General features: G+C 40.6%; 1 protein-coding gene across 2 annotated transcripts in view; it reads left to right on the top strand.

Annotated features, from left to right (window-relative positions):
• The window catches only part of TAFA2 (TAFA chemokine like family member 2), a 474773-nt gene that overhangs the window by 245690 nt on the left and 207232 nt on the right, over positions 1-21851 (top strand). The window contains exon 2 of one of the 2 annotated variants that reach the window (XM_082255903.1): positions 14995-15049. The exons of the other annotated variant lie outside the window; for it this stretch is intronic. The gene's annotated coding sequence lies outside the window, so the exon portion shown is untranslated. The remainder of the gene's footprint in view (positions 1-14994; positions 15050-21851) is intronic. 2 annotated transcript variants of the gene reach the window in all.

Genomic DNA, 21851 nt, shown 5'->3' with positions numbered 1-21851 from the left:
TCAGGATGGGACTTGTAGTCCATCACTTTTGGGAGGTGTGAACTTCCTAAAAGTGAAGGACTGCAAGTTATAGTATGAACCCCTCAGAGCTGAGGATGTGACACCCCCTCCTAACTAATGAAGGACTACAAGTCCCAACATAAGCCCCTGAAATGTAAGAATGTAACCCCCAAAAGTGAAGAACTACTAGTCCCAGCATGAACACCTCAGAGCTGAGGACATGACAGCCTCCCCAACTAATGAAGGACTATAAGTCCCAGCATGAGCCCCTGAGATCTAAGAATGTGACCCCTTAGATCTCACGGGTTCATGCTGGGACTTGTAGTTATTCACTAGTTGGGGGGGTCAGGTCTTCAGCTCTGAGGGGTTCATACAGGGACTTGTCTGCACTGCTTGCACTTTAGTTCCTGAGGCCATGGTGGTACAAGTTCCCCAGGGGAAATTGTTTACCAGAGCAAGCAGGAATTGAATGTGCATATCTGGTGTATATAACAGAGCATCTCATTAGCCAAAAGCAGGCCCATACTTCCCATTGAAATACTTATAAGTTTACGTTGATTAAAATCGTTCTTCATTTTAAATATTGTATTGTTTTTCCTGTTTTTGTGCACTACAAATAAAATATGTGCATAGAAATTCGTTCATATTATATTCAAACTATAGTCTGGGGGCCAGTGTCTGAGGGACAGTGAACTAGCCCCCCGTTTAAAAAGTTTGAGGACCCCTGGTCTAAGGCCAAGGTCAGGGTCAGTGTATTTTAAGTAGAATTTAAAAAAGCAATTTTAAAGTTATTATCAGTGTCAGTTTGTGTAAGTTGGGTTGATTTACTAAAACTGGAGAAGGCAAAATCTGGTGCAGCTCTGCATAGAAACCAGCTTCTAGTTTTTTTTTTTTTTTTGCCAACACGAAATTGAACATGCTTATGTTAGAAGCTGATTGGCTACCATGTACGGCTGCACCAGATTTTGCACCCTCCAGATTTTAGTAAATCAACCCCACTGTCTGCATCCAGTGCTGTACACCCATACACTACACGTGTTTACACAAATACTTGCATATACATGTGTGTTTTAGGTAGGATAAAAAAAGCAATATTCACACAGTTTTTTTCTGGCCGCACTATGGGTACAAATAACAAATAATGTACACATATGTGGCATTTGTGCAATCATTTATTTTGGGTTGTTCTTTGGTGGGAGATTATGGTAATAGCAAGAAAAACAATGAAAAACAATAGCAAGATAAAAAATGATTTTTATTAACTATTTTCCTTCAGTTTTCCTTTGATAAAAAAAATCAGGTGATATTCACTACTATTTACAACCAAATGAAAGCTTAATACACTAAACATGGTATAATTAACCTGGATAAATTAGGTAGATGCAATGATATATACAGTTTTACTAACACAAGTCAAAGGTGCAAAACTGTGTTCAGGCATTAGGATTTGTTTTACCATTCATGGGTTAAAGTGCATGCGCTATAAGTAGTATACTGCATATGCATTGCAATGCTATTCATTTTTAATTGCACCCCAGCATTCATATACACTGCTCACAAAAATGAAAGGAAAACTTTAAAATACATCAGATCTCAATGGGAAAAAATATTATGCTGGATATCTATACTGATATGGACTGGGTAATGTGTTAGGGAAGAAAAGATGCCAGATCATTTCATGGAAATTAAAATGATCAACCTAAATAGGGCTGAATTCAAGGACACCCTGAAAATCAAAGTGAAAAAATGATGCAGCAGGCTAGTCCATTTTACTGAAATTTCATTGCAGCAACTCAAAATGGCACCCCACATGCTTGTATGCATGCCTGACAACGTCAGGGCATGCTCCTAATGAGACAACGGTTGGTGTCATCACTGAGCTCCTGAACAGACTGAGGTGCAACCTGGCAGCGGCAAATGGACCGAAACATAATGTCCCAGAGGTGTTCAGTTGGATTTAGGTCAGGCGAGAGTGGGGGCCATTCAATAGTATCAATTCCTTCATCCTCCAGGGACTGGCTGCATACTCCACATGAGGCCAGGCATTGTCGTTCACCAGGAAGAACCCAGAACCCACTTCACCAGCGTAGGATCTGACAATGAGTCCAAGGATTTCATCTTGATACCTAATAGCAGTCAGGGTGCCATTGTCTAGCCTGTAGAGGTCTGTGAGTCCCTACATGGATATACCTCCCCAGACCATCACTGACCCACCACCAAACTGGCCATGCTGAATGCTACAGGAAGCATAACATTTTCCATGGCTTCTCTAGATCCTTTCACGTCTGTCACATGTGCTCAGGGTAAACCTGCTCTCATCTGTAAAAAGCACAGGGCACCAGTGGCCGACCTGCCAATTCTGGTGTTTAATGGCAAATGCCAATTAAGCTCCATGGTGCTGGGCAGTGAGCACAGGGCCCACTAGAGGACTTCAGGCTCTCAGGCCACCCTCATGAAGTCTGTTTCTGATTGTTTAGTCAGAGACATTCACACCAGCGGCCTGCTGGAGGTCATTTTGTAGGGCTCTGGCAGTACTCATCCTGTTCCCCCTTGCACAAAGGAGCAGATACCAGTCCTGCTGATGGGTTAAGAACCTTGTTTGGCCCTGTCCAGCTCTCCTAGACTAACTGCCTGTCTCCTAGAATCTCCTCCATGCTCTTGAGACTATGCTGGGAGACACAGCAAACCTCCTGGCAATGGCACACATTGATGTGCCATCCTGTAGGAGTTGGACTGCCTGTGCAACAGCTATAGGGTACAGGTATCACATCATGCTACCAGTAGTACAGTGACACTGACCCAAACCAAATGCAAAACTAGCGAAAAGCAGTCAGAAAAGAAGATTTGGGGAAAAAAATGTCAGTGATCTCCACCTGTAAAACCATTCCTGTTTTGGAGGTTGCCTCATTGTTGCGCATCTAGTGCACCTGTTAGCAACTGAAACTGATTAACAACCCCCCCGCCACTTAACTGACCAGATCAATATCCCAGGAGTTTAATTGACTTGATGCTATACTCTAATTATTAAGTGTTCCTTTCATTTTTTTGAGCAGTGCATGTGCCCAATCGGGTACCACAATGCATAGATGTGAATGCAGTGTGCATGTTGGTATGCTGTGCTGTCCAAGAAATTGTGCAGGTATATTTATAGATGGTCTATTCAACCTTAATGGACTGCCTTAACACAATGCTTTCGCTAAGAAAAATATATAAACTGACCTTTTAAAAATGCTGATTGCCTGATTGTCATACTGATCCAGCAGGTTTCTGAGTCACTAAAATAAATCCACTATCTGTTCCTACAGAATGGCCTCACAGGCAGCCTTGGAAGAAATGCTATTTATGTTGTGTGTCTCTTGAATGGCTACTATGTTGTGAAGCTAGTAATATTTATGTGCAAAAAGTCGTTATAAGCTTTCCTGAGTAGCTCTGCTTCTGTGCTTTTTTAATGATTTATATTCAGGCAGTCTTTGATCAGCGCTATTTCTGAAATCTGAAACACCTGCTGTGGATTAGCATGAGTAACACAAGGTAATTTCAATTTATCCAGGTAGGGAAGCTGAATCAAGTCACTGGAGCATGGAGAGCTTTTGTTGTTTCTTCTAATCGCAATAAGAGTTCACATGTTAGATAAAACATAACTCAACAGTTTAACTCAATAAGAATGTCATTCTTTGATTTATAAATGCATTTAGTGATGTAAACAGCCTAAATATATAAAGACCTACAGTATATAAATATATTTTATGTGTGTTATATACTCACTTGGACAGACCCCATACAAGTCTTTTATGAGTAGTAGCATAATTTTATTGTAAATAAAAATTGTTCTTCCCAGGATTTACAATATCTGATCTGCTCTAAGGAGAGCACACGGTTTGTATTATGGCAGGAATAAAGATATTGGGTGCCCTATAACCTCCAAAATTTTGTCAGGTGGGATTAAATTATTCAAAATGCCAGCTCCTGGTCTATCCAACTGTAGTAAAAATGATATTTTAAAACATTATATAAATCTAGAATGTTTCCTATTATGGCAGGAGAAAGCATTTTCTCTGCCCGCTCTTTTTCAATGATCTAGCTGCAACATTGTACCTTTGTAGCAAAGCAAAAATTCGGAAGCTGCAGCAGGATGTTGCTGTGTAACAGACATTTGTGAACACAGCCAAGAAATGCACAGGCACCAGGATTTTCATAATTGTATCATAAATTGGATAGATGCTGACCTTAAATAATTCCGGCACAAAGATGCATCTGTCCTTCTGAAGAGAAAAGTAGATCAAGGCACTTTTTAGGGGAAGTGTGATGGTCTTCTAGAGGGGTAGTCAATCCCTTAGTTGTTACATGTACACTTTACATGTAATGTATCTCCTTAACATTAGAAATATATGTAAAGTTAGTTTATTTTTCAATGGTAATTCATATAATCAATATACATACCGTATCTCACAAAAGTAAGTACACCGCTCACTTTTTTGTAAATGTTTTATTATCTCTTTTTATGTGACAACACTGAAGAAATGACACTTTGCTACAATGTAAAGTAGTGAGTGTACAACTTGTATAACAGTGTAAATTTGCTGTCTCCTCAAAATAACTCAACACACAGCCATTAATGTCTAAACCGCTGGCAACACAAGTGAGTACATCCCTAAGTGAAAATGTCCAAATTGGGCCCAATTAGACATTTTCCCTCCCCGGTGTCATGTGACGCATTAGTGTTACAAGGTCTCAGGTGTGAATAGGGAGCAGGTGTGTTAAATGTGATGTTATTGCTCTGACATTCTCATACTGGTCCCTGTGACAATGAAACTGAGCTGCAGCACGGTGGCCAAGACCATACAGTGGTTTAACAGGACAGGTTCCACTCAGAACAGGCCTCGCCATGGTCAACCAAAGAGGTTGAGGGCACATGCTGAGCATCATATCCAGAGGTTGTCTTTGGGAAATATATGTATGAGTGCTGCCAGGTTGAAGGGGTGGGGGGTCAGCCTGTTAGTGCTCAGACCATACGCCATCATGTGATGCCAATCACTGCTGTGCGCTCTGCCCCTCCAGAGCTTACTAGAGCACTGTGTTAGGAAGGGGTCAGGTACAGTTGGCTCCAGCTCCCAGGTGGATCCAGCTGTACGTCAGGCAACAATATTGTCAGGACCCTTGAACAACCTGAAGCAGCTCTGCCACGTCAGCATATAGTGGGCAGTAGCCTGCTAGCAGCTGATTCTGGGTCACGGGAGAGCAAAAGTAAGTGCACTACTGTGACCCACAGGAGAAGTATGGCCAAAAAAAGCTTTGGCCATAAGATAAAGTACACGTTACATTTTCAAGAAAAAATGAACTGACAACTGGAGTAGTGGGGCAAACTAACTCCCTACTTCACTTGCAGTTTGGTTCTAGGTGTTTGGAGGCAGAGCAGATGAATTGTTCCAATATATGCACACATGGCAGCTAATTTTATGAGAATCGTGGTAGTACAAATTACTAATTTTCTTCTGGATAAGTTTCTGCTTCAGGATAAGTGGTTTTCTCATCCTACTTATGCACAGATATACTAGATTTGGGGTTTAAAAAGAGTAATATATCAAACAAATTCACTCAAAGCATTGCTTCATGTATTCTTCCCAAAGATTGCTTAATGCCTTTTCTACTGTTAAAACTGACATCTAAACTTTGTCATACAGTAAGAACCTCACTATTTTCAATTTATGCTTCCTACCTTGGTCGACTAAAAAGTAATAACAAATGACATGCCTTCAAGCAACATTTCTAGTGTTTACATTTTATTTTTACTTTTTTTCAGCTGCCATCTTGAATGTGTCACATCTTATGAGTTCCTTCAAGCAGCTATATGCTTTGCTTTCTTCCACTTGACACGGATTCATTCTCTCCCTAATCTATTTTGTTTATTTTGCCTTGAGAGAAATTCCTCACTCATTTTTGTGATTGGTCATTTGGGATGACAGGCAGCTGAGACACACAGTTATGAAACCCATCAGAATTATTAGAAGTTGAGCTTTTACTATATGATTACAGTAGAATTAAATGTGAATATATGATTGGTTGCTTTGCATTACCAAAGCAGAATGCCCATTTACTCACCATGCTCAGATGCAGGTGTAGGCCGCTCTAACTCTTTTTACCACAACTCCCTGGATTCCTGGACGTGTCCAGGGAAGATCATTTCCTCTGCAAAAACCTGTACGTGCAGAATTACGTATATATACATGATTTTTCATGGAGCAGCTGCCCTGTACCAGTAAATCTGCTATAGGGTGGTTGGAAATCAACTAGACCTCATTGAGAGGCATGTTCTCTATAGGGTTAATTGCAAGCAGCAGTCTTCTGAATTGTTTTACTGATGTAGTAAATCTAACCATAACTTTTTTGGTATGGAGTTATAAAGAAATTATGCTATGAGGCCACACAGTGCCCTGACAGAGTCACAGAGAAATCACTGTGAAGTGTCCATGTTTGTGCAGCTTTCATTATTATGCAGTATGTGCATGTCTTTTTCCCACCCTGCATTATTGCTTTTAACTTTGCAAATGTTTAGTTAGCTGTAAGTTACAATTACTCTCTGTCCAATCATTCACCTGATTGCCGATTTTGTCAAATGACTACTATTTTGGTCAAGGTTCTTTACATTTCATTATTGATTATATAGTTGATGCAACACACAATTTTTGATAATAAATGTTTGTATTACTATGAGTTCATATATAATTTCTAATTGTTTTTGAATATGGTATGTATATTCATTATAATAACAGAACATAAAATCAGGTTGTACAATATGCACTTATATGATATATAGATGACATTCTGGTAGAAATGCATGTTGCTACAAATCTAGCACTTACTTTAAATATTACAATATTAATATATTAATAATGAATTATTCTGTTTCTTAAGCAGAAAGAGGGAATTCTAATGAGTCTTTCACACAATTCCCAGCTTCTGCATGACTGGGGAGAATGCAGTATATTTTACTATGTGAATTATAATCCCTTGTTGTACTTTCCCCTCTTAAAATATAAGCAAAAAGCTATTTGTTCGTTTTCATTAGGGATGAACAAATCTGTCTAGGTTCTGGTTCTTTTCACAGGGGGTTCATTGTATCCTGTGTGATTGGTCATTTGGGATGACAGGCAGCTGAGACACACAGTTATGAAACCCATCAGAATTATTAGAAGTTGAGCTTTTACTATATGATTACAGTAGAATTAAATGTGAATATATGATTGGTTGCTCTGCATTACCAAAGCAGAATGCCCATTTACTCACCATGCTCAGATGCAGGTGTAGGCCGCTCTAACTCTTTTTACCACAACTCCCTGGATTCCTGGACGTGTCCAGGGAAGATCATTTCCTCTGCAAAAACCTGTAAGTGCAAATCCAGTACCGTATTCTGGAATTTTTTGGGGCTAATAGGCACATAATTGTCAAAAAAGAGCATAGAGAGCAAGAGCTGGGCATTACCATGGTAGACATTTAACAAAGCAAACCCCCCCCCAAAAAAAATATGCAATTAAATACCAGACAGCAGGGAGAGGGCCATTTGATTGCAACTTTGAGGGTAAACCCATCCTCTAAAATGTTATATAAGCTTTAACATGTTAATATGACTTATATCAACGGTGTAATAGAAAAATCCAAAGCTTATAGATAAACCACACTAGCAGCGCTAATAAGTATACATATTAATATACTGTATATCATTAAACATCATTGTAAAGGAGAAATAACTGCGCTAAGGTGAACGAAAAAATCAAAAAGCAGCGACTTCAAGTGCGACCACACCCTAAAATAAGGGATATCCCTTGGTGGTGGAACTTATGATTTGATCATTATTTGTACGGTATCACACTATGCAAGTTTTTCTTTTTTATGTATACCACTAACACCATTCGTTGAGGACTCTGATCACTCCAATCTCCCAGATCTGTGACTACACCTTGGCTCATGAATCTTGCTGATTTTTAGTGGCTATTTGGTAAGCGCATTTCCTAAAGAGACTGTGGAGTTACTCATTGTTTCCAACGTCGTTCAACTTGATATTTGGGACACTCATTTGTTTGGACATTTATTTGTTTACCCATATCACGCAGCGCGACTTATTTTTCTATATATCATTAAACATCGATCCTGCAACGAAAGGATAATACAAAGTCTCTTGATAAAATCAATATGAATCCAGTGAGACTCAGTCCAAGAAAATTAGGGAAAAGGTGTGAAGGATCTCTCAAACATCCACCAAATCTCCACCACCACCGGTGCTCCCCCCTCTTTCTGGACACTCACCAGGTCACAGATTAAAACTCTCCTTTACACAATGTATCGGTCCTCAAAAGATGTGTCTCCAAATTCATAGGATCCCAGATTCCATGTGACGTTTAACAGCCTTCCCAAAACACTCCATTCATCATGCCATGAAAATAAATAGAGTTGGGGCACACAGAGTAATTCCGCAAAACTTTAATAAAGTAAAAGCAAATACACTTGCCCCTCTCCCCTCCAGGTACTACTTACAAAACCGAGCTGTAATGAAGGCATTTAGGAATACATGCACACTCTAAGACCTCCGCTGCAATGGTCCCGAATCCAGCAGGAACTCGTAGCGTGGCCAAGCGTGGCATCAAGATTGGCGACCACGCAATCATATGTTAATATGACTTGACAAGACTATTTTTATTTTAATAGTTAGCTTTCATGAAAATAACAGTTATTAATACAGATATAAAGGTCCTTGTTTGGGCCCTTTGTGTTATGGGGTGACAATGCTCTGCCCCTGTCTCTCACTATTTCCTGCCTGTAAATTACACTGTCACACATTCTCCCAAAGAGATGCACATTGCCCATGCATTATACACAGTTATCAACATTTCAAAACGAACTATAAAAAACAACTGCAGCCAACATCAATTAGGAAACATCCCCTCAGAAACGACACATACAGCCTCTTATCACTTTAGTGCATGAGGACAGGTAAAGATTGGGAAAAAAACAACTGCAGCTAGCAAGATTTAGTAAATATGCCCTGTGCAAAGAACACACGCAGCCTGTTATCACAGTAATGCGTGAGGCCAGGTACAGGCTATGCAAATGCACATCAGCAGCATTAAGATGTAATAACCCTTGCTCCCCATCCTAAATTACCCAAGATACATAGCATGTTGCTTTCTACAATTCATTAGATGTTTATATTTACTTTAGGGCAGTATTGAAGCTAAAAATATAAAAAGGTGTGAAAGGCAAGAGACCCTAGTGGTCTCTTCTATCATAAAGATTCAAATATTAACCCGTGCTAGGCATATACAGCTATCAACAATATAAAAATGTGCAGCTGTTCACCAAGTAGAAAAACTATATGTATAAGTGATAGTAACAGCGCTTGCCCTCACAGTCATATAAAGATATACTGACAATAACAATCATATAAAAATAAATAAATAAAGTGTTCATGTCAAAAAAAATCCATTGACATCGAAAAAAGTGCTCAAGTGTCACTTCCTGTCCTCCGTGGAACGCACATTAGACGGCGTTCCTGGAAGAACCTCAATATATGATACAAGCTGATATCCTATCTACTTTTAAGTAATATTTTATTTGCGCAATAAACCTTTACAAAATGGGCTTCACTATGGTACCTGTTTGTTTTATTTGAGTTCCTAAAGATCCTGTAACAAGCCGGAGTGTATCGGCAGTGTGGCGGTATCCAGCAAGTGAATTGGCTTCCATCTCACCAGCTATAAGCCTTATTGACCCCCAGACTGAAAAAGCTGTGGGTCCATTATTTCTGGGGAGTGGGGGATACAGGAGGGGAGTGAAGCACCCTGCACCGCATGATCTGTCTTGAAGCATCTAACCACTTTTTTACTTGAAGCACCTTATCATATTTTTGGATCCTTTGGAGCACCTTTAGCACTTTGATTTTTTTCACTTTCAGTAACTTTGTGAGCACTTTATTGATGTCAGTGGATTCTTTTTGCACATCAACACTTTATTTAATAATTTTTATATGATTGCTATTGTTAGTATATCTTTTTATGACTGTGAGGGCAAGCGCTGTTACTATCACTTATATATATCTTCTGTCATAAATGCCTTTCCTGCTCTGTCAGTGGTAATGCACATGTGCAGCTCAGACCACATTTATGGCACCAGCTCTGTGCCATGATGAAGTGACTCTTGTGCAGACATTACATCATCGCAAGGTGAAAGCTGACCATTCAAGTGGCTGGAGAGAGCAAACCTCCAAACCTCATTGAGGTTTAACCTCATCCCTAATTTCCATTAAAAAAATAATCATGATTCAGGTCAGTGGAGTTTAAGAGATGTCAATGGCAGAGATGAGCAAATTGATTCATGAATTAGTGAATCTTGTAAAACACATTTTTTTTTCCAGCAAATTATAATTAATCCCTGTACTGTATATATACATGCATACATTTCTACAATCTGCCATGAATGTTGTTCAAAAATTCTGACTGCAGGATTTATGAACTGTGCGGAATACTCTGCAGACCCAACAACTCTGAATGTGCATATTCACGTAAATCAAAAGTTTGCAATTCATCAAAAAGATGAATTAATGTACTTACTTACCGGTAACTATTAATCTTATTCTCATTTTATTCTAACCTTACATATATAACCTTATCTATCTATCTATCTATCTATCTATCTATCTATCTATCTATCTATCTATCTATCTATCTATCTATCTATCTATCTATCTATCTATCTATCTATCTATCTATCTATCTATCTATCTATCTATCTATCTATCTATCTATCTATCTATCTATCATATTAAATGTTTCCCCATATACTGAAGTGAGTCAATGATTCAGGATAAGCATATACTGTAGTTAAAAACAGTCACATTTGGTCTGTGGCTATGTTTTCAATGAGGTATTGCTGCCACATGGGGGGCTGTGCTGGATTATTAGGTAATCTTATTGTAGAAGAAGGGGCTCTCTGGCTCTAAAGGGGAAGAAAGGAGGTTAACAACCACAGAGATGTCAGCCTTGAAACAATATTTGCAGGGTGCTATTGGGTGGACCTCCCTGCCAACCAATACCCCTGACACTACACACCCCTGTTACCCAGCACCCCTGCCAATACACCTCTTCTGTTACCCAGAAACCCTTCCACTGCACACTTCCTGTTACCCAGTGCCCCTGCCATTGCACCCTTTGCTACTTTCTCCTTTAATTGTATGCTCCATTGGTTTTCCCCCTGCCCCCCCCCCCCATTACTACACACCCCTTGTCACTGCACACCCTTCTAGGACTGATTTCTCTTTGTCATTGCTCACCTTCCTTTCGCTACACACTCCCCATATCACACTGGTCACCTCCTGTCACTGCAAATCTTGCAAAATCTCTGCAAAATCACTCTCTTTGAATTGTGACAGGTAGTGTGGGGAGAAGATGCCCGGCTCACTGTCACAAGGAGGGGGGGGATAGGGGGGAGAAGGGTCAAATGCTGAATGTGTTACACCCTAAATATTGGTGATGCATGTAACATGTTCAGAAAGGTGAACTTATCCTTTAAGGGGCTTGTTTATACTATGTGTGGTGGCCTGCATTTTTCTGCACAATTGTTTTCTATGGGCCTCCTTCACACCACAATGCAGAGGTGGTGTGCAGTGCTGTGCAATTAAAATACATGAATGCTCCATTTTTCCATAGCGCAAGTTAGTGCACCAATGTCAGTATGATGCATTGAAACAAAGTATAGAACAATTTGTAACCTCCCCTCACTGTTAGTACACAACAGACACCAGCTGGTACACAAATAGCAGTGCAGACTGGTATGAATGAAGCCTTACTTGCAGGGCCACCAGCAGGGGGGGTACTGCCGTTCCTCCTGTAGGGGGCTTGGGCACACAGGGGCGCCCAGACAGCAGAAGTATCGGTGCGGTGGGATGAGGATGGGGCAATCGCAGAACGATGTCCTGTGTGGCTTCTGCAGCAGCTGAAAGCTGGTTTCTCCCCCCCCCCCCCGCTGGCTTTCACCTGCTGGACACACACAGGAGACACAGATGCAGGACATCATTCTGTAATTGTCCCCCCACCCAGCTGCACCGATCCCCTTTACTGTGCTGCCCACATCATATTACCTCGCGTGTGCCCGGGCCCCCCTTGTCCCCATGCAGTGTTGCCAGCTTCCCGCTGGCTGCTGTGGGTACACAGGCGGATGCAGAGTGGGGGGAACGTGCCGGCAAATTTAATTTGTAAATGTAATTTACCAGCCCCTTCTTTTTCTAAATTGGACACAGTGAGCGATCAGTAATGATCGCTTCTGTGTCCATTGATAACCGAGCATAATAGACTGTGTATACTATGCTTCAGTTTATGAATGAACAATAATCCTCTGTCTCCTGTTCACTCATCTTCAGTGCAGCTCAATCTACAGAGAAAGGAGTTGAAGAGTTCCTCTGTCTCAAATGTGAGATGTCAAGGGTTTGTTTAGACCCCTAATATTTCACCCAAGCCAGCCTACCCCCAAAAGCATTGTAAAAAAAAAATATAGCTAATAACAAATTGTAAAAAATTATTTATAAAATTGGAAAAAAATCATTTTAAAAATTGGAAAAAAAATCATTTTAAAATTAAGATCACATTCATACGGGTTCTCTGGCCCACACAATGTGAATGAGCAGTTTGTTTGTGTGGCTGGAGCCTCCTGTTACTCTGAGGACACAGCGGCTGTATGAACACAGTTGCAAGTCCTAATTTGATAAGTGTGCAGGTGTGGGTGTGTGGCCCCAAATACAAATACACACTGTATGTGTTTGGGGCTATACTCCTGCACCCACAGGCCTGTCTGCTGCATCCCCATAGTTTAACATAGGCTGCCTGCACACAGCAATAGGCACATTGAAAAAAAAAAAAACAATGATTCACACTGTAGAAGCTACAGCACCCCTGTTAATGAACCCAAAGACCTCATTTACACACAGAGCTTTATTTATTAACTCAAAACAGTTTTATATTTTAGATTTAGCAGGAATTTTGTAAGTTATGTTATGTTATGTTTGCATCCGCTGTATAGGGTCCAGTGATTTCTAACAGCAGCCCTGCTTACTTGCAGGATCAATAGGTAAATAAATTATGTTTTAGGGAGGGGTCAGGACAATAAAGACTTCCTTGTTATCTCTGTTCATAGATTGTACAGTATTTTATACATCATTTTTTGTTTTGCCTTTAGTTCCAATTTAGGCTTTGCTTTTCTGCAAATATAACATTTTGGAAACATTTTTAATTCAGTGTGCTTTTGAACACACAACACACATTGATAAAGTCATTTCTTACAAAATTATACACAGATGTTCAGTAGTAGAAGACATGGAACAGTCAGCAACTGCATTAAATACTAATGTTAAGCGTTGGGGCAACTCCATATACAAAAATGTGTGATGATTTTAATAAAGTGCAGTTCTTGAAGATCTGAAAGCAAGCACTTGGAGCCTTTCACACCAACCGCTGCATTACAACATAGCAGCTGGTGTGCGGAGTGGTCCAGCAGGTTCACCGCAGTGCTGATGCATCTTACATCTTCACTTTTTTAAAACAAATTAACCACTGCACAGTATCAGGCGATGGATTGCCTCAAACTGCACTGTGCTAAAAGAAAGTACTGTCTGCAGTCCTTTTTTTCAGCACACACTGCCCATACACTGCCACAAAGCAGTGGTGTGAACCAGCACACTGGAGACAAGGGCATTTAGCTTTTTTATGTGGGGCTGCTCTGTGAATCTACCCTACAAATTTTTGAGCACAAAGCATATATAGAGGTTCCAATGCATTGCACACATGGACTCTCTTCCTACCTTGGGTGGTACTTTTTTTTTTTTAAACAGTGATATGGGTGCGGTTGCCAGAAGCCCTTAATGCTAATCTATGAATGGGGACCCTAACTGTCCAGCATACTACTACTGTTTCCCAGTGCTATTGGCCACTAGTGAACTGTCTCAACCCAATTGTCATTATCTCTCTCCTAGCCCAAGAGCAAGAGTAAAAGATGATACCATAATGATCACAGATGTTAACCTATGTCTCATTGTCTCATTCTCTTCTGTGTCTGGTCCAGTGCTGTATTTTGGCCTAGGCCAACAAGGCCCAGGCCTAGGGCGGCACTTTGCAGGGGGCAGCAAAAAAGCCCCCCCTCCACCTGAGACTCTATTGGCTACTGGTTGCTAGAGCCGCCTCTCTCATCCCCCGGTCTCTCTCACCCCCCCTCTCTCTCTCTCTCACCCCCTCTCTCTCTCTCAACCCTCCCCCTCTATCTCTCACCCCCCTCTCTCACTCTTATCCCCCTCTCTCATCTCTCTCACCCCCCCCTCTCTCATCTCCCCTCTCTCTCTCACCCCCCTCTCTCTCTCTCATCTCCCCTCTCTCTCTCACCCCCCTCTCTCTCATCTCCCCTCTCTCTCTCATCCCCCCCTCTCTCACCCCTCCCTCTCTCATCCCCCCCTCTCTCTCATCCCTCCCTCTCAGCTCCTCTCACCCGTCCCCCTCTTTCTCTCCCTCACCCACCCCCCCTCTCGTGAGATCTCAGGGGTTCATGCTGGGACTTTTAGTCCTTCAATTTTTAAGGGAGTCACATCCGTTAAAAAGGGAGTGGGGCAAATTTACATAGGATGGGGGGGGCGCCCAATTTTAGTCTTGCCTAGGGCAGCACAAAACCAAAATACACCACTGGTCTGGTCTTCATGTTATGCAATATTATTTTTAAGTTAAAATTTTACCATCGGCACAGCTGGCTACCTATATGTGCTGTATCATACTCATATATAGGAATGACAGAAAGGTCCTAACTACAGTAGCATCACTAAAATGTTATTTGGAAGCTGGAGCAAGAGATGTCAAATTAGTGCTTGATATTATTAGCAATAGTAAAACAGTACATAACAAATCTATTAGCAAGTAACATTGCCCTTGTGTTCTTTATAACCTTAGAATAAAAATATAATTTGTTTTCCAGATGTTTAAAGCATTTCCTGTGTGTCTGGGGGGAATCTGGATTTTGAATGAAGGAGGTAAGTTTGTGAAGAACCTTACATTTTGTAAAACATATTTATAGTTAAATATCATCATATGTGAAATGTCTTTGTTGTGTGGGCTGCACACCAACATCCTGTCTCTTGCCTGCATTTTAACCCTCATTAGGGTGATCTTAACATCAGCATCCATTTATTAGCCAACACAATCCTTTATTGGATATCCAGCATGAAATCCATTGGTTAAATCCAATTCAAATAATAACATTATAGCAAAGTTTTGTGGATACATTACTGGCATCAATAAGGGCTTTATGCACTTGAAAGTTTGCTATACTCAGAGGTATGTATTGAAATTCGCTATTTGATTTATGCTGAATTTTCAACGAAGGGGTGTGTGTTTATTTTTTTGTGGAATACACTGTAAGTCTATGTAGAGCTATATTCATATTCATTGAAACTGATGGAAAAAAAAGGTTTTTAAATCAGGCTGTATATGTGCCCCACAGATTTCCTGTATATACTTTTTCCTAGTGAATATTATTTCCCTGATTTCCTGTATTTACTAATAGCAAATAGGAAGTTCACTTTGCAAGATCATTTTCCCTTAGCTTAGTGAATGAGTTGAAACTCTGCTGAATTCCAATATCCAATCATGTACAAGCAAAGACCCTTTTTTAAATTCTTCTTGAATCTGATTGTGTATGCTTTGGTATTCGTCACAAAATACATCATCAGGGGTTCAGGCGACAAAACGCGTAGAAAAGAGCCAAGACGTACGTTGCAACATATGTGAGCTGGAAGGCGGTCATCTTTAATTTAGGGGACATTGGAAGTTTTCTTTGTATTTAGCATGGTTTATATCTAAGAATTCAGTAAGAACAATTTTACATAAATAAAGTTGTACTCTATGTAGAGTGTGTACATGCTCGGTATGGACATCTGATGTTTGGGAGCCAATGGTTGATTCTGTGAACTGGGTGACACCTGCTGCAGGGTGCTGAGAGTCTGGAGTGTGGAGACGCAAAGGATCCCCATGTATTAAAACTGTTTTTGATTGCTCTTTCATTTGAGGGTCAAGACATTCCGGTAAGCCTCTCCTGTTCACTGTGTGGGGTGAAGCACTTATAGTTGACTTCACTGAGAGAATGAAGAGGATCAGAGATGTTTTTTTTTTCTATACTTCCTATCTCTTCCTTTGGACACTGGATTGCATCTTCTTTATTCACTATTCCATTTTGTGTTATATGAACTTTGTCACAAACTTTCTAAATGGACATTTGTTATGCTTATTTCATGTATATAATCTTAGTTTGTCACTTATAAGTAATGTATCAGTGCTGCACTTCTTTTGTATGGGGTTTAGAATACCTTGTATCAAGATATTGTTACAACTGCTATTATGCAATTTTCTTTGGGATACACTTTTGCACAGATTTCCCTTTATTTTCATTTTTTATAATTACCGTAAGTTAATATTAGTATAGGGGCATATCCAGTTTAGAGCTTTCTCTGGAGCTCTGGAAATAACTTTTTATATTCGGATGCCATACACAAGCACTTTTTGGTGTGTACTACTACTGAGATTCAGGTGTTTGCTCTGTATGTTGCACTGACAGGTTCGCTTTATAGTATGTAATTTACTCTACCTTGCTAAACACACCAAATGCTCAAAATGCAAATAATTAGTCTTCATGATCATTACCATCTTCAGCATTACATTACACATATTTTCACCCCCTAAAGGTTTTAGATTCCCCATGCCCAAATTTTGCAATGATTTCTTAAGAAGAGTAAGCATTTTTGCTTTTGTATTACAATCATTTGTAAATGGAAGCCAAGGGTAAATGGCTTGATGGATAATTCACATCTAATAATACTTGTAATTAAAATTTTGCAGGCATTTCTGCTTTTAGATATTCCAATATTTTTTAAAATGCTTAATTACACCAGAGGGAGACTATTTAAACATAAGGTCAATCTCTTTAAGTGAGCTTAAACTGCAACAGACTAAAGTAAAATACCTATAATATTGTAACGGACTTCCCACTTATGCCTAGATTTAAAGGTTAGGCTCTGCTTGGCTTCAATTTTATAATGCTTTCCCTGCTACTTTTTCTGTTGATCAAGATTTGCAAGATCTGGGTTGTGCATCAGTCAGAATAGGATCAAAACACATTTCCTCTCCTATTGGGAAACAAGCACTTTGTTGAAATATATCCTTCACGAGAGTGCTCTTGGGAAATCACTGTTTCACCGCAGAGTCGCATTTAGCATGGTACAGTTTTCTTGCAGATCCCTGAGATGTGCACTTGAGATGGTTAAAACATTCTCTATTCTTTATTCGAAATGTGAGCTATTCATTGCTGTCAATGGCTTTTTAAGCAGGAGTAGTAAATCAGAAGATGTGAAAATACACACCAGCACAAATCTCTTTGATCCTTTTACTTGCATTAATAACAATAAAAAAAAAAAAATCTTACTTTTGATCATCACTTGGTGCAATCAGATTAAGTGATTAAAAAAGGAGGTTGTTGGTAAAAGAAAAAAAAAAAATATTATAAAAGTGTTTATTGGTAAGAGAAAAAAAATATTCCTTGTAACTATTTTTTTATGCTGCGTGTCTATTTTTCTATTATAACAGTTTTAAAGGAAAAGGAGAAATCAGAAACTATATTTTTACTATTATCCTATTTATACAGCAGCAATATATGTAGCACTTGTATAAAGGGAGTACATTAGACATACTTTACTCTGTGACAATTCAGAATTTTACTGGAGGAACATGTTGCAACATCTGGCTTTTTATCTGGAGATAGAAAGGATATCAGCAGACCAGCAGAATTAACATCTATTTAGAGTAGAGATATGTTAGAACCAAAATTGATCATGGTAGTTCAGTACAGGTAATAAAGACCCCCAGGCACCAATTTGTCTCAATGCGTGTTTAATGGTAAAAAATAATTGTCTTTTTAAGTCATCATTCTTTATTAATTGTGCTTGTAAATCCTGCTCAAAAATGGGCGATTTCTCTTATCGTCATTCAAATACTCGATCACACAAGATAGCATCCCCCATGATTATACAATTTTCATTAATCCTGTGGTGGGCCCCATTCCATAATACAAAGTTGTTATTCTGTGTATAGACTGACAGTAATTACCAGATTTTACTAATTTCATTACTTAAAGTCATGATTTTATTAAGGACGCGGAGGCGAGTATTATGCTTACTCTCTTTCTTTATTCCTCAGCAGCAAAGAAAGGATATTGTAGATATTCAAAGAAAAACAACATATATCGAAAAGGGTTAACCACATTTAACATGTTATCCAATGAGTGTTCCTAGTACAATAAAGCCCCGTGTGACCTTAAGCCACTCCTCTTTCTTGATCGTGCCGACGAACATCCCAATAGACTGAAGAACATATGACCAATTGGATGTGCAGAGCAGCGACTCCAGGAAAACAACAACAGACACCTCCGGAGAAACTGGCAATCATCCCCTTGAACTTGGTATGGACCAACGTGGACCAGTGTGAAAACCAATTAGGAGGCTGTAAGAGACCGGGACCTAAGTGGTAAAATATGTTCCTGGATATTAAATTCCACATCCACAGTGTATTTGTAATCATAATAATATTTCCATTTAAACAACAAAAATCAATAATATCAACAGTAATGGTCAACCAGATGAATGCCCAACATTACTATGAGGACTGTACACCCATTACAAGAAAATATACCCAAGGGAGAGCGCAACATACCTGGATCAGGTGAGATAATACTCGCCTCCGTGTCCTTAATAAAATCATGGATTTATGTAATGAAATTAGTAATATCTGGTAATTTTATTACAGAACACGTAGGCTCGTCTTATGCTAGTTCAAAGCTGTGTACCACTGTAGTGGAAAAATTACAAACTGGGTGAAAATAAAATTCCCAAAACTTAGATTCACAGGACCAATCAGCAGCACGGAGGAGGTCTTCCAGTCTGCATTCCAAGGAGAAACCTTTGAATACCATAGCACCCCTAGCAGAATGTGCTGCATATGTGGAAGTGTCAATGTCAGCTGCTGCCATGATCCATTTAATCCAACGAGATAAGGCAACTGGATGATGTGGCTGTCTAGAAACAAATCCGGATACCTGGGATCTCAAACTGAAGAGGTCCTTGCTTTGTATTCCTTGAGACAGGCCACTGGACATAGGTTAACGTTATGTGGAAAAACTGGATTAAAAAAACGATGTAATATATCGAAGGGAACGCCCTCTGGCATAAATGAGCGTGCTGTAAGGTCCAGTGCATGAACATGTGAGACACATTTACAGGAGATTAGACAAAACAGCATAACCAGTTTAGCAGTGAGTTGCTTGATTGAAAGGTCCTCATTTGTTGGGCAATTTTCAAAAAGTCAGAGAACGAGGCCAACATCCCATAGGGAGGAATATTTAGGTAGTAGTGGATGTGCATATCTGATGCCACGCAGGAGTCAACATACCAATGGATGTTTACCTGCTTAAAGACCGTACCAGCCTTGGTGACCTGCCAAGATAGCTGATCTATATAAATTTATTGTACGATAGGCTGGGCCATGTTCGAAAAGTGAAGTAAGGAACCTCAAAACATGACTCACAGGTGCACATACTGGATCCACGTGTTGTTCCATGCACCAACCAGTCCATTAGTTCCAGGCATGTAGGTAGGATTTTCTTGTTCCTGGAGCCCAAGTTCTCCCCAGGAGGTCCAGAGTTGCTTGTGAAACATTTTGGATAAAACAGAGTCCCTGGAGAGGAACCATGCCAATAGCTTGAAATGTCCCTGGAGTAGAAGGAGATGTGTGTTCCTGCTGGGGTCAAGTAAGAGGTCAGAGAATACTGTTAGTAACCTCGGGAAGTCTATGGACATTTCCATGAGTGTAGGGAACCATGGTTGAGCCCTCCAGAAAGGAGATATGAGGGTCAAGGAGATCTGGTAATGCCTGAGATGTAATAGAGTCCGAGCAATGACAGAGAAAGGCATAATGGCGAGTATTCTGCCACGGTTAAAGAAAAGCATCTGTCACTAGAGCTTCTGGATCTGGTCTCCAGCTGAAGGACTTCAGTAGTTGGGAGTTAAAATGTGATGCGAACAGGTCGATATCTAAGGGGCCCCAAAGTGGCTGAAGATGGAAGTGTTCAGTCGCCAATCGCTGGTATCTCGTAGGTGTCTGGAATTCCAATCTGCCACTATGTTGGACATCCCCGGAATGTACTCCACCTGTACCGAAATATTGCATTCCAGGCAGAATTGCCAGAATTCCTTCGCAAGATCCACTAAGACTGTTGGCTTTTTGCCCTGAGATGGTTGATGTAACGAACCACTGATACATTGTCCATGCGTAACAGGGTGGAGCAGTTGGTCGATACACCTAAGAGGCTCCATAGGGCAAATGAGCCTGCTAGCAGTTTGAGGCAGTTGATATGTAGTTCCTGTTCCTCCAGGGACCATTTTCCCCCAGTGGAGGTAGGCCTGCAACGTGCGCCCCAGTTGAGCGTACTTGCATCTGATTCCACTACGAAGTCTGGGGTGGTTCCGAAGATCGCTTGCCTGTTCCATGCCTCCATGTATTGTAGCCACCACATGAGTTCTTCTTTGGCTGTGCAGTCAAGAGAAACAGAGTCTGAATAAGAGTGACCCACGCAAAGGTACTTGGCCTTCAGGCGTTGAAGTGCTTTGTATTGCAGCGGGCTGGGAAATATAGCTTGGATTGATGTTGAGAAAAGACCAATAATCCTGGCCAGTTGCCTCAAGGTAAGAAATGGACATGCTAACGTCCAACAGAATTCCTTTTTGATGGACTTGACTTTGGATGTTGGCAGTAGACGTGAATCCTAGATATACTATTGATCGTGAGGGTTTGATGACTGACTTTTCCCAATTGATTAGGAAAGCCAGGTTGTTCAGCAGAGTCTTTGTCCAAGACAGGTGTTCGCGAAGCAGGGGAGGATCCTGTGCCATGATGAGGATATCATCCAAAAATATTATGAGTTGAACTCCTCTGCTGCGTAGAAGGGCAACCACTGGTTTCATGAGCTTTGTGAAGCACCAAGGTGCTAAAGAAAAAACAAACGGAAGGCATTTGAACCCCCACTGGAATTGTAGGAATTGTTGGCAATCTTCGGCTAACGGAACAGTGAGGTATGCGTCTTTCAGACTGAGTTTGACAATCCAGTCCCCTGAGAGTAAAAGGTCCTGAAGAGAGTGTATACCTTTCATCTTGAAATGGTGGTATGTGAGAAAAGCGTTTAGGGGCTGTAAGTTGATGAAGTTGTCGAATGCCTCCACCTTTCTTGGGGACCAGGAAGCTGTTACTTAGGAAACCTGGAGTGCGAGGGTGAATTGCTGAGATTACGTCCTTGGAGGCTAAGGATTGTATTTCCCTTGCTACCAGGTATCAATCATGTGTGTAGAACACAATGCAGCTGGGAAATTTTGTTTGAACAAGGTGTTGCACAAAATCTATAGTGTAACCCAGGACAGTGTGGAGTACCCAAATATCTGCAGTGAGCCTGTGCAAGGCATTGACAAAATGACACAGTCTGCCCCTCACCAATGGTATAGAAGACCAGTGGTATGGAATGGAACTGTATACAAGGCTGTCAGCCATAGAAAGAATCCCTTGGTCCATGAGACTGCCAAGGCCTGCCCCTAACTGGGAAGAACTGTGAGGCGGACTTGGACTCAGGTCCTGGAAACCTGGAGTGGATGGAGCCTTGAGAAGCTCAGTATAAACCCCAGGATGAACGGCCGGCAGACGGCCCCGATATCTGCTGGCCCCACCAAGAACTCTCTGAGAGAA

Source organism: Pelophylax lessonae, assembly GCF_965119305.1.
Source record: "Pelophylax lessonae genome assembly, chromosome: 4".
NCBI classification, from domain to species: domain Eukaryota; kingdom Metazoa; phylum Chordata; class Amphibia; order Anura; family Ranidae; genus Pelophylax; species Pelophylax lessonae.
Note: the sequence above shows the minus strand (reverse complement) of the source record. Positions and strands in the feature narration are given on the sequence as shown.